The sequence below is a fragment of the Manis javanica genome, chromosome 10 (assembly GCF_040802235.1).
Source record: "Manis javanica isolate MJ-LG chromosome 10, MJ_LKY, whole genome shotgun sequence".
Classification (NCBI taxonomy): domain Eukaryota; kingdom Metazoa; phylum Chordata; class Mammalia; order Pholidota; family Manidae; genus Manis; species Manis javanica.
In genome coordinates this window covers 19,368,150-19,382,309 of record NC_133165.1, presented here as the reverse complement: position 1 = coordinate 19,382,309, position 14,160 = coordinate 19,368,150, and the positions used below count along the sequence as shown (strand labels likewise).

The window sequence follows — 14,160 nt, the reverse complement described above, 5'->3', positions numbered from 1 at the left end:
GAGACACTTATTTTAAGGAATTGTCTCAGGTGATTGTTGAAGCTTGACAAATCAAAGTCTGCAGGTTAGGCTGGCAGGCTGGAGCCTAGGGAGGAGTTGCAGTTTGAGTCCAAGAGCAGTCCGATGGCAGGGTTTCTTCTCCTTTGAGGGATCTCAGGCTTTTTCTATTGAGACCTTCAACTGCTGGGGTGAGGCCCACCCAAATTATGGAGGGTGATCTGCTTTACTCACAATCTACTGATTTAAAATGTTAATCCCATCTAAAAAATGCCTTCACAGAAATATCTAGAATAACTTTTAATCAAATGCCTGGGTACTGTGGCCTTGCCAACTTGACACATAAAATTAACCATCACTGTTACATTTTGTTCTTAATCTGGGTCTTTTAGGAAATGCGCTTTGCATTCTGTGTCTCTATAGGTGAGTGAATCTCTGAGTTGATTTACTCTGTGGGTTTTTTTTTTTTTTTTTTTTTGTCTTGGATGCAGTCATTTCTCTTCCTTATTGACTGGTGCCACTGAAGGGAGCCTGAAGGGGAGGCCAGCTTGTGAGCAAAGGTACTGTTGTCATTGTGATGGGTGAAACACAAAACAGGGTAGAGGGACCTTTACAGGGGCCTGGGCCCTCCAAGACCACTGGGCCTCCCCTGGATTATAGACAGCTTCTCCCTGTCATAAAGAGGGGATTTTGATTGAACATTCCACTGAGCATCTTGGGGAAAAACAGAGGAAGGATGAGATGGCCTACTGAGTAATACTTCCCTTTGATTTCAAGCTAACGTTCACAGGAGAGGTCTAGGAGCCTAGAAGGGCCAGATTAACAGCACAGCCAGATCTGTGGGGAGAGTGGCCAGGCCACTAGGAGCACATTGTGGATTGCCATAGCCTCTGACAAAGTCACCTTTCTGATTGTCTTTAAGATGCACTGTTGGCCAAAAGTTGCATTTGCACCATTGTTTGCTGGTCAGCAAACCTTTCCTTCAATAACTGAGGAAAAATCTTGTCCCTCTGCCTTGGTATTTACAGGCGTTGGTTTTGCTTTTTGTTTTTCTCTTGAAAGGATAATACCTTTATCAGGGAAAGGGGTTTTTCTGTCACTTCCTATATGCCCTGTGACACCAATAGGGAAGTGGGGTGAGAACGTAATTCAGAAAGAATTACAAACATATGGAAAAACGTTGTACCTCACTAGCAATTCAGCAAATGCAACATGAGATCAGACACTATATTTTGCCTGTCATATTTGCCAAGATTTAAAATGAGAGCTGTATAGAAGGAGAACCCTGGGGGCAAGGCTTGTGCTCAGTGGGTCTCAGTCTCGGTGTCTTCCAGGTGCACAGTGGGCATCAGCTGTGGAAAGAGCAATGAGGCAGGGCGGGTGCACAGAGTGTCTTCAGAGAGAATCATGTCGACGGCCCTCTGGGGGAAGAGGTGGACATAGTGTCAGGAGCCTTAAAAACGTTCATTGCACTTGATTTAGCAATTCCACTGCTGGGAATCTACCCTGTGGACATCTCAGGAGAAAGGTTCTGCATCCACATACACAGTCTTTGTTTAGAGAGGCAGAACATGGGGATCTACCTACACGAGCAGCCACAGAGCAACAGTTCACAGCAGAATGTTTGGTGGTGTAAACGTTTAACTTAATATCCTAATGCATAGGATCTTATACATCTTCAATGACATTTGAATATCTGGGTAGTATGAATACAAACTCACTCATTAAGCTTGAATGATAAAAGCAAAATGTAAAATCCCGTATTTAGTTTCATTACGACCTTGTAAAGAAAAGTTTATTTGGGAAGAAAGGAAAATGACACTAAGGAAGTAGTATCTAACCCATTAGTTGTGTTTTGGGTGATGTGGCTTTGGAAATGTATTTTTTCTCTTCTTGTTGGTTTTTCATAGGTTTTAAAATAAGTCTTACCCAAAAATAAGCAATACCCATTATGTTTTTAAGCCAACTGTGGCACCACATTCTGGATTGGTCCATGCCTTAGGAATCACTTCAATTTAACTCATTTTGAGGTAGTGGCTCTTGGCCACTTTTACATGGAGTCCAAACCTCAGCAGGTGGGGTGTGGCTTCACCTTGCACTCTGCACATGTTGCTGGAAAGTGGCAAGATTTCTTCTTAGAAATAAGCAGTAAAGTCCACTAGCTTGGAGCCTGGGCAATGGCCAGGAAATGGTGGGTAGTTTTCCTGCTTCCTGAGGAGCGACTGCCTCTGGGTGTCCAGGAGTCCCCTTGGTCACCAGCTGCTTTATCAGAGCCCTGGGAGGGCAGTTCTTTGTAGATTTTATAGAGACACAGCCAAGATCACCTCAGAACCTGGTGCAAGTTTTGTTCTGCCACCGGGCGCACAGGTGGGAAGGCATCCAGTTTACTGTCTGAGGGTCTCATTGTGTGTGCTACCTGCAGGATTAGATGATAAGCTTTGCAAAAATTCTGTTAGGATTATTTCCCCTTGTTTCTTGCTTAGTGTCAAATGTATAACCAAAAACTGGAGAGATGGAAAGGAGACTGTATTTGACAGGCCTTGGAGTGAGAGGTGCATTCGCCTGCAGGCCAAATCCACCTGGAAGCTGAGCGTGGCTGTTATATGTTTTTTAAAGGGTTGTTAAAAAACAACAACAACAATGAAGAATACTTATAGCCACAAGGCCCGAAATATTGACTGTCTGGACCTTTGCAGAAACATTTTGTTGACCCCTGCTCTTAACAAAAGAAAAACCATGTACTTCACGTCACATGCTGGGCAGTGGGTCTGGAAGACCTGGGCTGGACTCCTGCAACCCTTGGTTCTGTCCAAGGTGATGAGCTTGGACAAATCACACAATCTCTTTGGATTTTTGTCCTCTTTTCCCTGCTTCTTCCCTCCCTGTTTCTCCTCCCCTCCCTCTTTGCCTGCCTTCCTTCTCTATTAAGTAGGTATGATTAAGATCTGCTTTGGTCTTACAACTGAGTTACAGAGTGATTTTATTAACTTTAAAGCATGACACAAATCCATCCTGGTATTTATTAATGTTTCCTAATGTCTCAGAGGCAAATGCTGTGCTGGGCAAATCCCTGCCCTAATTCACCTGGCATTGCAAAGACTGTATGGGTTGGTTTTGTGCTTTGACAATATAACAGATCATATGAATCTGGTTAATATTTCAACTGACCCCCTTTCTTGGAAGGGACCCAGGTATGATCTAGTCTGATTCTGTCCTCTTACTCAGGAGGGTTTGAGAACCAGTGAGGTGAAGCCCGAGGTCACATGGCTGCCATCACTTCAGGACCTGGAATGCACTGTGCTTCCTCCTTCTCCAGCACTTAGCATGTGTTGTGCACCCCCCTCCATCCCTCTCACCCCTTCTCTTCACTCAGGTAGATCTCCTGCTTCCTTCAGCTCCCAGACTCTGACCTCCCTTCTTCAGGGAACCTTCTGCCACCTTCCTGACCAGCTCCATGAGCCTGAGCTGCCATTTTATACCTACTCACAGGATTATTTGATTCATGTCAGTGTCCCCCACCAGCCTGTCAGCAACCCAAGGGCGGGATGAACAAGGCTTGCTGGCTCTTTTGCCAGCACAAAATAGATGTGAGCACGCTAACTGGCACAGAGCAGGTGCTTATAAACACTGGTAGAAAGGATGAATGCAAGAGGTCTTGGATATGGACAATACACTTCTTTAAAAAAAATTTTTTTTTATTAAGGTATGATTGATATACACGCCTATCAAGGTTTCACATGAAAAAACAATGTGGTTACTACACTTAGCCGAATTATCAAGTTCCCACCCATATCCCAATGCAGTCACTGTCCATCAGTGCAGCAAGATGTCACAGATCCACTATGTGCCTTCTCTGTGCTACACTGTTTTCCCCCTGACCCCCCACACCATGTGTACTAAACATAATACCCCTCAATCCCCTTCTCCCTCCCTCCCCACCCACCCTCCCACACTCCTCCCCTTTGGTAACCACTAGTTCATTCTCGGAGTCTCTGAGTCTGCTGTCATTTTGTTCCTTCAGTTTTGCTTCATTGTTACACTCCACAAATGAGGGAAATCATTTGGCATTTGTGTTTCTCGCCTGGCTTATTTCACTGAGCATAGTGCCCTCCAGCTCCATCCGTGTTGTTGCAAATGGTAGGATTTGTTTCTTTCTTATGGCTAAATAGTATTCCATTGTGTATATGTATCACATCTTCTTTATCCATTCATCTACTGATGGACACTTAGGTTGCTTCCGTATCTTGGCTATTGTAAAAAATGCTGCAATAAACATTGGGATTCCTGGGTCAAATGGTATTTCTATTTTGAGTCTTTTGAGGAACCTCCATATTGCTTTCCACAATGGATGAACTAGTTTACATTCCCAACAGCAGTGTAGGAGGGTTCCCCTTTCTCAGCATCCTCACCAGCATTTGTTTTTCTTAGTCTTTTTGATGCTGGCCGTCCTTACTGGTGTGAGGTGATAGCTCATTGTGGGTTTAATTTGCATTTCCCTGATGATTAGTGATGTGGAGCATCTTTTCATGTGTCTGTTGGCCACCTGAATTTCTTCCTTGGAAACTGTCTCTTCATTTCCTCTGCCCATTTGTTAATTGTGTTATTTGTTTTTTGGGTGTTGAGGCATGTAAGTTCTTTATATATTTTGGGTGTTAACCTCTTGTCAGATATGTCACTTACAAATATATTCTCCCATACTGTAGGATGCCTTTTTGTTCTGTTGATGATGCTCTTGGCTGTACAAAACCTTTCTAGTTTGATATAGTCCCATGAGTTCATTTTTGCTTTTGTTTCCCTTTCTCGAGGAGATGTGTTCAGGAAGAAGTTGCTCATGCATATATTCAGGAGATGTTTGCCTATGTTGTCTTCTAAGAGTTTTATGGTTTCATGACTTACGTTCAAGTCTTTAATACATTTTGAGTTTACTTTTGTGTATGGGGTTAAACAATAATCCAGTTTCATTCTCTTGCATGTAGCTGTCCAGTTTTGCAACACCAGCTGTTGAAGAGGATGTCATTTCCCCATTGTATGTCCATGGCTCTTTTATCATGTATTAATTGACCATATATGGTTGGGTTTATATCAGGGCTCTCTAGTCTGTTCCATTGGTCTATTGGTCTGTTCTTGTGCCAGTACCAAATTGTCTTGATTACCATGGCTTTGTAGTAGAGCTTGTAGCTGGAGAGCATAATTCCCCCTGCTTTATTCTTCCTTCTCAGGATTGCTTTGGCTCTTCGAGGTGTTTTGTGGTTCCATATGAATTTTAGAATGTGATTTTCTCTAATTTGTCAAAAAATGCTGTTGGTATTTTGATAGGAATTGCATTGAATCTATAGATTGCTTTAGGCAGGATGGCCATTTTGACAATGTTAATTCTTCCTATCCATGAGCATGGGATGTGTTTCCATTTATTGGCACCCTCTTTAATATTTCTCATGATTGTCTTGTAGTTTTCAGAGTATAGGTCTTTCACTTACTTGGTTAGGTTTATTCCTAGGTATTTTATTCTTTTTGGTGCAGTTGTGAATGGAATTGTTTTCCTGATTTCTCACTCTGCTAGTTCATTGTTGTGTATAGTAATGCCACAGATTTCTGTGTATTAATTCTGTATCCTGCAACTTTGCTGAATTCAGATATTAGATCTAGTAGTTTTTGGAGTGGATTCTTTAGGGATTTTTATGTACAGAATCATGTCATCTGCAAACAGGTACAGTTTAACATCTTCCTTGCCAATCTGGATGCCTTTAATTTCTTTGTGTTGTCTGGTTGCCATAGCTAGGATCTCCAGTGCTATGCTGAATAGAAGTGGGGAAAGTGGGCATCCTTGTCTTGTTCCTGATCTTAAAGGAAAAGCTTTCAGCTTCTTGCTGTTAAGTATAATGTTGACTGTGGGTTTGTCATATGTGGCCTTTATTATTTTGAGGTACTTGCCCTCTATACCCATTTTGTTGAGAGTTTTTATCATGAATGGATGTTGAATCGTTGCATCCCTGGAATAAATTCTACTTGATCCTGATGGATGATCTTTTTGATGTATTTTTGAATTCAGTTTTCTAATATTTTGTTGGGTATTTTTGCATCTATGTTCATCAATGATATTGGTCTGTAATTTTCTTTTTTTGTGGTGTCTTTGCCTGGTTTTGGTATTAGAGTGATGCTGCCCTCATAGAATGAGTTTGGAAGTATTCCCTCCTCTTCTATTTTCTGGAAAACTTTAAGAAGAATGGGTATTGGGTCTTCACTAAATGTTTGATAAAATTCAGCGGTGAAGCCATCTGGTTCTGGAGTTTTCTTCTTAGGAAGCTTTTTGATTACCAGTTCAATTTTGTTGCTGGTAATTGGTCTGTTCAGATTTTCTGTTTCTTCTTCAGTTAGCCTTGGAAGGTTGTATTTTTCTAGAAAGTTGTCCATTTCTTCTAGGTTATCCAGTTTGGTAGCATATAATTTTTCATAGTATTCTCTAATAATTCTTTGTATTTCTGTGGTATCTGTAATGATTTTTCCTTTCTTATTTCTGATTCTGTTTATGTGTGTAGACTCTCTTTTTTTCTTGATCAGTCTGGCTATGTATTTATCTATTTTGTTTATTTTCTCAAAGAACCAGCTCTTGCTTTCATTGATTCTTTCTATTGTTTTATTCTTCTTGATTTTATTTATTTCTTTTCTATTCTTTATTATATCCCTTCTTCTACTGACTTTGGGCCTTGTTTGTTCTTCTTTTTCTAGTTTCATTAATTGTGAGTTTAGACTGCTTATATGGCATTGTTCTTCTTTCTTGAGGTAGGTCTGTATTGCAATATCCTTTCCTCTTAGCACGGCCTTGGCTGCATCCCACAGATTTTGTGGTGTTGAATTATTGTCATCATTTGTCTCCATATATTGCTTGATCTCTGTTTTTATTTGGTCATTGATCCATTGATTATTTAGGAGCATGTTGTGAAGCCTTCATGTGTTTGTGGGATTTTAAAATTTTCTTTGCGTAATTTATTTCTAGTTTCATACCTTTGTGGTCTGAGAAACTGGTTGGTATAATTTCCATCTTTTTGAATTTACTGAGGCTCTTTTTGTGTCCTAGCATATGATCTATTTTTGGAAATGTTCCATGTGCACTTGAGAAGAATGTGTATTCAGCTCCTTTTGGGTGTTGAATTCTGTAGATTTCTGTGAGGTCTGTCTGTTCTAATGTGTTGTTTAGTGCCTCTGTCCCCTTACTTATCTTCTGTCTGGTTGATGTGTCCTTCAAAGTGAGTGGAGTGTTGAAGTCTCCTAGAATGAATGCATTGCATTCTATTTCCCCTTTTAATTCAGTTAGTATTTGTTTCACATATGTAGATGCTCCTGTGTTGGGAGCATAGATATTTATAATGGTTATATCTTCTTGTTGGATTTACCCCTTCATCATTATGTAATGTCCTTCTTTGTCTCTTGTGACTTTCTTTGTTTTGAAGTCTATTTTATCTGATACAAGTACTGCAACTCCTGCTTTTTTCTCTCTATTAGTTGCATGAAATATCTTTTTCCATTCCTTCACTTTTAGTCTGTGTATGTCTTTGGGTTTAAAGTGAGTCTCTTGTAGGCAGCATATAGTAGGGTCTTGTTTTTTTGTCCAGTCAGTGACTCTATGTCTTTTGATTGGTGCATTCAAGCCATTTACATTTTGGGTGATTATTGATAGGTATGTACTTACTGACATTGCAGGCTTTAGATTTGTGGTTACCAGAGGTTCAAGGTTAACTTCCTTACTATCAAAGAGTCTAACTTAACTCACTTAGTATGTTATTACAAACACATTTAAGGGTTCTTTTTTTATTTCCCCTCCTCCTTTTTCTTCCTCGTCCATTCTTTATATATTAGGTATCTTTGTCTATCCCTTGATTGACTTTAGGGATAGTTAATTTAATTTTGCATTTGCTTAGTAATTAGGTGTTCTACTTTCTTTACTGTCATTTATTACCTCTGGTGACAGCTATTAAACCTTAGGAACATTTCCAGCTATAGCAGGCCCTCCAAAATAGACTGTAGAGATTGTTTGTTGGAGGTAAATTCTCTCAGCTTTTGCTTATCTGGAAATTGTTTAATCCCTCCTTCAAATTTAAATGATAATCTTGCTGGATAAAGTAATCTTGGTTCCAGGCCCTTCTGCTTCATTGCATTAAATGCATCATGCCACTCCCTTCTGGCCTATAAGGTTTCTGCTGAGAAGTCTGATGTTAGCCTGTTGGGCTTTCCTTTGTATGTGATCTTATTTCTCTCTCTCCGGCTGCTTTTAATTGTCCTTATCCTTGATGTTTGCCATTTTAATTACTATGTGTCTTGGTGTTGTCTTCCTTGGGTCCCTTGTGTTGGGAGATCTGTAGATCCCAATGTCCTGAGAGACTATCTCCTTCCCCAGATTGGGGAAGTTTTCAGCAACTACCTCCTCAAAGACACTTTCTATCCCTTTCTCTCTTCTTGTTCTGGTACCCCTATAATGCGAATATTGTTCCATTTGGTTTGCTCACACAGTTCTCTCAATGTTCTTTCATTCTTAGAGATTCTTTTTTCTTTCTGTGCCTCAGGTTCTTTGTATTCTCTTCTCTAGTTTCTTTTTCATTTATTGTCTCCTCCACCATATCCTATCTGCTTTTAATACCTTTCATTGTGCTCTTCAACGATTGGATATCTGACCGGAATTAATTCCCGAGTTCTTGAATATCTTTCCGTACCTCCATTAGCATGTTAATGTTTTTTATTTTGAACTCCCTTTCAGGAAGATTTATGAGGTCTATGTTATCTTTCTCAGGGGTTATATTAATTTTACTCTGAACAGGTTCCTTTAGCATTTCTTATTTGTATATGGTGCCCTCTAATGTCCAGAAGCTCTACTCTCTTGAGCTGCTCAGCTTCTGGGGCAATGTTGGGGGTTGCAGGAGCGGTGTTGTTGCCTTGGGGGAGGAAAGAGCTGTTTTCTGCTTCCCGGCCACTATGCCTCTCTCCACTGCCAGAACCAGTGGGCTGAGCACACAGGTATAAGCCTCTATGCTTTCCATTTGTAGTTGCTGTAGATAGAGCTTCCCTCTAGCTGGCCTAACGCCAGGGTAGGGTTTGCCGGTTTGCCACCCAGATGGGGCTGGCCGGGAGAAAGCACAATAGGCTGCCTATCACAGAGGGCGTCCTTGGAGCTGTGTAGCCAGCCAGGGAGCTGGAGTACATGGAAATTGTGAAAGCTCCCAGCCCTCTGGGCAGAGTGCACCCAGACAATTTTGTCTACCTGTCCTTTCTCCTGAGCAGTAAGCTCTGTGCAATCCTTGCCCCTTTAGCAGCCTTCTTCTTAGGGCTTCCTTGTTAGGAAGTCTCTCAGACTGCCCAGCTTTCTTTTGTCCCAGAGCAGCTGGATATGGATCCCTGCTTTCCACCAGTGGCTGGAATCTCAGTCTCTCCAGGAATTCTGCCTGTCTTAGTTTTCCAATCCCCTAGTTATGAGAGTATCATGAAAGCACCTTGAAATGTAGGTTTGTGCTCCCAGATCAGGTCTCCAGAGCTAGGTATTCAGCAGTCCCTGGCTTCCACCCACTCCGTGCTCCATTTCTCTTCCCTTCGTGAGCTGGGGTTGGGGAGGGGCTCGGGTCCCGCCGGGCCTCAGCCTTGGTATGTTACCCTGTTCTGTGATGTCTGCTGTTTTCTCCAGGTGTGTGCATGCTGGCGCAGTCCTTTCCTGTTCTTTGTCAGGATCAGTTGTATTAATTATGTTTTCGTATTATATGCGGTTTTAGGAGAAGCCTCTGTCTCACCTCTCACGCCGCCATCTTTAATCCTGATGATACACTTTTATTCCCAGCCCATGTCTCCTTCTGTTTTCAGCCCGGTCACGGCCTGGTTAGTTCCCAGGAGGCAACTTGTGGGAGGCCGGCAGATGCTCATGGTGATCTGAGCCCTCAGGGGCTGTCCGCCCTGTCACACAGCTGTCTTCTTTCATCTTAGGCCACTGGATGGGCCCACCTGCCTCTCTGAGATGCACACCTGGGCTCTTCTGCAGGTGCTCCATGGCGACATTGATGTCCTCTTTCCGGTCAGCGCAGTGGGCTCCTAGGCCCTGCAGGTGGGTGTTTCCTGCTTACTCATTTCCTCCCATATAAGCCTTGGCTCCAAGAGCCTCAGGAGTGTCTGGGTTACCTGTGCAGGTAGGAGTGGGAGTGGGGAGGCTTGTTGAGATTAGAGGTGACAGAGGATCTGGCTTCTCTTCCTGCTGAACCTGGGTGTTGTTAGATGCTCTTGTGAGTGAGTCACCCAGGAGGCCCAATCCTATTTTTTTTTCTCTCCAGTGATTTGTTGAGCTTGGTCATTCATGTACAAGATGACTGCAAATGATGACCATTGTTTTTCCTTCTTAGGAGAAGGGAGGTCACAGAACCCGTAGCTGTGAAGGTCTTGGCACTCTCTGCAGCATAGGTCTAGGGGATCAGGGCTTAGCTTGCTTGAAACCTGCCTTTGGATTGGGTAAGCATTTCTTTCCCATTCCATGGGATTGAGTATGCTTTATGTGGTTCCTTACTGTTTTCTTTAGCTAGAGAAGGTCACAGGGGCAGCGAGGTTTGGGGTGGGGAGTGGTGGTGAGGATGTGGATGAGCCCGGCTCGCCCACAGGGGTGCGTGTGAGCATAGCCTGTATGGTGCCTGTCACTGTGGACTGGGACGTCACACTGCACAGCACACTGTCACACAGCACCACCGGCTGAGTGAGGCCTTGGTGCTGATACCTCTGTATGTGGGCACCCTGCTCATCTTCCCAGGGCCGGCTTTAGGAAGCTGTCGGTGATGGGGGCCCACCAACTGCTCAGGAAGATGTTGACATTCTGAACCGGATGAGGGACTATTGTTCTTGCTGCCGTGTGGGGAACAGAAACCCACTCAACGCAGCTCAAGCGCAGGGGCAGGGCGGGGACAAGGAGAGGCAGCAGTCTGCGGTGGGGGTCAGGTCAGCCCCCCTCTGGCAGTTGCGGGAGCTAGGCTGGGAGACCTCTGAGAGCAGTGAGTATTCCTGGTGGAAACAGGCTGATGGGAGGGGTGGCTGAGTGGCGTTATCTAATAGGCTCATCTCTTTTGGAAGGTGCAGTCGGTGGTGAGAGTGACAGCCAACACTCATCAAACCCTCGACGTAGGTCTAGGGCTGTAAGGTGGCCCACATGCACGCACCCACCCTGACCACAGCCCATGGGGCAGGGGTGGTTATCACTGTGTCCCCTTCCTCCCAGATTTGTGGTCACTGTTCCCCAGGTTAATGTGGGAAGAGATGAGGCACAGTGCAACATGACAGGGTATTTTGTGGGTACCTGTGGGCTTGGGAGCTGGGAACTTGGAGTGGAGGGGCTCCTCACCTGGCCAGGTCATTCTGAGCCCCCACACTCCCTCACAAGGCTGTCTGTACTCCGCTGAGGTGCAGACCATCGCCGCAGCCACGGCCTTCCATAGCAGCGAGCAGGTGCTGGGTTTCAGCTGACTCTCCCAGAGGTGCCATCTGGTGGGCCCTGCTTGGGTCTGCATGCCCCTCCTTCCACTCAGGTGGCGTCCTTGGTGCAGACGGCCGAGGACGGAGATGGTTATCTCGCCCCTTCAGTGGCGGTGTGCAAGCCGTGGGATGTCTGAGAAGGGGGCAGGCTGCAGACAGCATGTGGTCCTGAGGTGTGTTTAGGGCCCCTGACGTTCCCAGAGTTTATTCACGGCTTCCAGCTGATTACCTTGTGTCACCCCCTGACCGAGGGGGCTTTTTTGTTGGGATGTTCTGTTTCAAGTGGTTCCTTCATTTCTTAACTGGATTCTTCCAAACTAGTAGACCCTGGGGTCTGCTGGCTGCCTGCTCCTGGGACATGGCTATTTGTGGTTCACATTGGGGTTAGCCTTACAGAACCCAGCACTCTCTCTCCCTCGCTGGGCTCTCCACTGTCACCAGGGAAAGTGGCTTCTGGCAGGCCTCCAGAATCATCGCAGGAAGGCGCCCCCGGCAGAGTCCCAGGGTCCCATCTGGCTGTCAGCCTCGCAGACCCAGAGGCCCTATCTTGTCACTGTTGATGGGACTCTCAGTCCCAGCTTATCTCGGTTGTGTGCACCAGAGATGGTGTGTGTGAGCTGGTCTGCCAGCTTTTTAATTTGCTACAGTGACAAAGCTGCCAGGTGTTTTGGAAGCCTGTGTCCGCCTGAGGGGCAAACTCGCCTGGGTGGGAACATCAGATGGGAAGGCACAGTGTTCTAGGGCCACATGAAGACACTGGAATCCGAGTGGGGGGAATCCGTTACCTGATTGGAATGCATGTTGGGTTGATTCCCTTCTGGCCTGGTGCTCCGTCTCCAGGGGAGGCACGTGTGCCAGGTGGTGCTGGGCTGGCCTGCCTGCCCTGGGCCCTGCCCGCACTCCCCTCCCAGATGCCTTTTCTTTTACTCCGTTTCTGACCAGGGTCCCTTTGGCTGACACCCTCCTCCTTGAGCAGCACTAGCCTGTTCTCCCCCATCCTGGCCTGGGAGCCATAGCGTGTCTCTACTGATGACTTTGCACACAGAGGACTCGTCCCTTAGGAGGCGCTCCCATCATCTTGGAAGACGTTGGTGCCTCTACTACCACTGTCTGTGGGGGTTTTTAGAGAAAGACCGAGAGAGGAGGATAAAGTGGGAGGGGAGCACGTGGTGGGGAAGGATGGACGGCTTGGGTAGCCAGGTCTTGGCAGGGAGAAAGCAGCAGAGAAGGGGTGTCTGAATCTTAGAGGAGGGGCTCTGCAGTTTAGTGGTCTGTACTTCAGAGCTGTATTTTTAGGGCTCGGGGGCCTCACAGAAGGGAGACCCCATTCCAGCATCACACGAGACCTGACAGGCGGATTGGAGGAAGGGATACATCAGTTCCTCTGGGCCTGCATTTACTCACAATGAAGCCACACATGTTTACTAGCATCCTTTTGAAGCTGCAAGGGAGGGCGATCCCCCAGAGTTTCTCTCAGCTGAGAATAACAGGAGGAGGTGAACAAGCACCCATTTCTACCTACTGCACATGTGACGGTTCCTGATTGCCTCTCGGTGGAAGGGCCTGCGCTTAGTGTTGGGTTAGTAAACACACAGTTTCTGAAGGCTAGCTTTGGTTCGTCTGTGACCTTGACCCCCTTCTCTTCCAGGTGGGTCTACCATTCAGGGCTTCTCCTCATCCTGCGGTGGGTCTCTGCAGATTCCCAGGGTCCCATCTGTCTGTCAGCTGGCTGAGGCGGAGGAGCTGCTGCTATAGTCCTGCTCTCCTCTGAAGTGGCTGATTGCTCCCCCAGGGTAGTTTTACTGTTTGGACTCTTAGATTCTGTGGTGGTTGCAGGGCGTTCATTGTGTTCCCGCCCCACTGATGTGGCTCACGGGCCACTGGGGTGCATAGTTTACTTTACTCCATCCTTGGGCGATCCTGTTATGCACTAGCACCATGCCAGCTCTGGGGACCCAAAGGCGAATCCCTCCTGGAGTTTTGCATGTAAGGAGGGGAAGATCCATCAATAGTTCTCTCTGCTTCAACCCTGCAGCTACCCTGTCCTTTCTTCTTTTAGCAAACAGAGTGGTTTTATAAGAACATGAATCAGAGTGCATCATTACCCTGCATAAACTGTTCCACCCCACTTGGGATAAAACCCAGAACCCTCACTGTGGCCACCCCTGCTCCCGACCACCCCGCAGCCTCACTTCTTATTTCCCTTTGCTTGGTATCCCTGGCCACACTAGCCTGCATGCAGCTTCTGGAACCGAGTCTGCAGCCCCCTCTCCTGCATCTGCCCCCTCTGCCCATCCTTCAGGTTGTGGCCCTAGGGTCGCTGTCTCACAGAGGCTTCTCTGGCTCCTCGCAGACAGGCCAGGCCTTGTTGGTCATAAACCTTGTGTATTTCCAGTTTTCCACTGCTCTGACCTTAGTTTGTAATTGTATATTTGTATAATTACTTGCTAATGCCTTTTCCCACTGCTAGTCTTGGAGGTCCATGAAGACAGGACCATGTCTGTTTTGATTCCAGTGTGACCCCGATCCTGGCCAGTGTCAGGCCCACAGTGGTGGCTCAGGAAGCCTTTGCTGGGTGGGTGAGTGGGTGAGGGGATTGATGCGGTATAGGTAGGGTTGGGGGCATGCAGGGAGTGGACATCTGGCAGTTGGAAAAGTGATGTCCAGTTGGAGACACAA

At 45.7% G+C, this 14,160-nt stretch overlaps 1 pseudogene; it reads left to right on the top strand.

The window, feature by feature from the left end:
* The window catches only part of LOC140843705 (sorting nexin-29-like), an 80,944-nt pseudogene that overhangs the window by 44,325 nt on the left and 22,459 nt on the right, over nt 1-14,160 (top strand).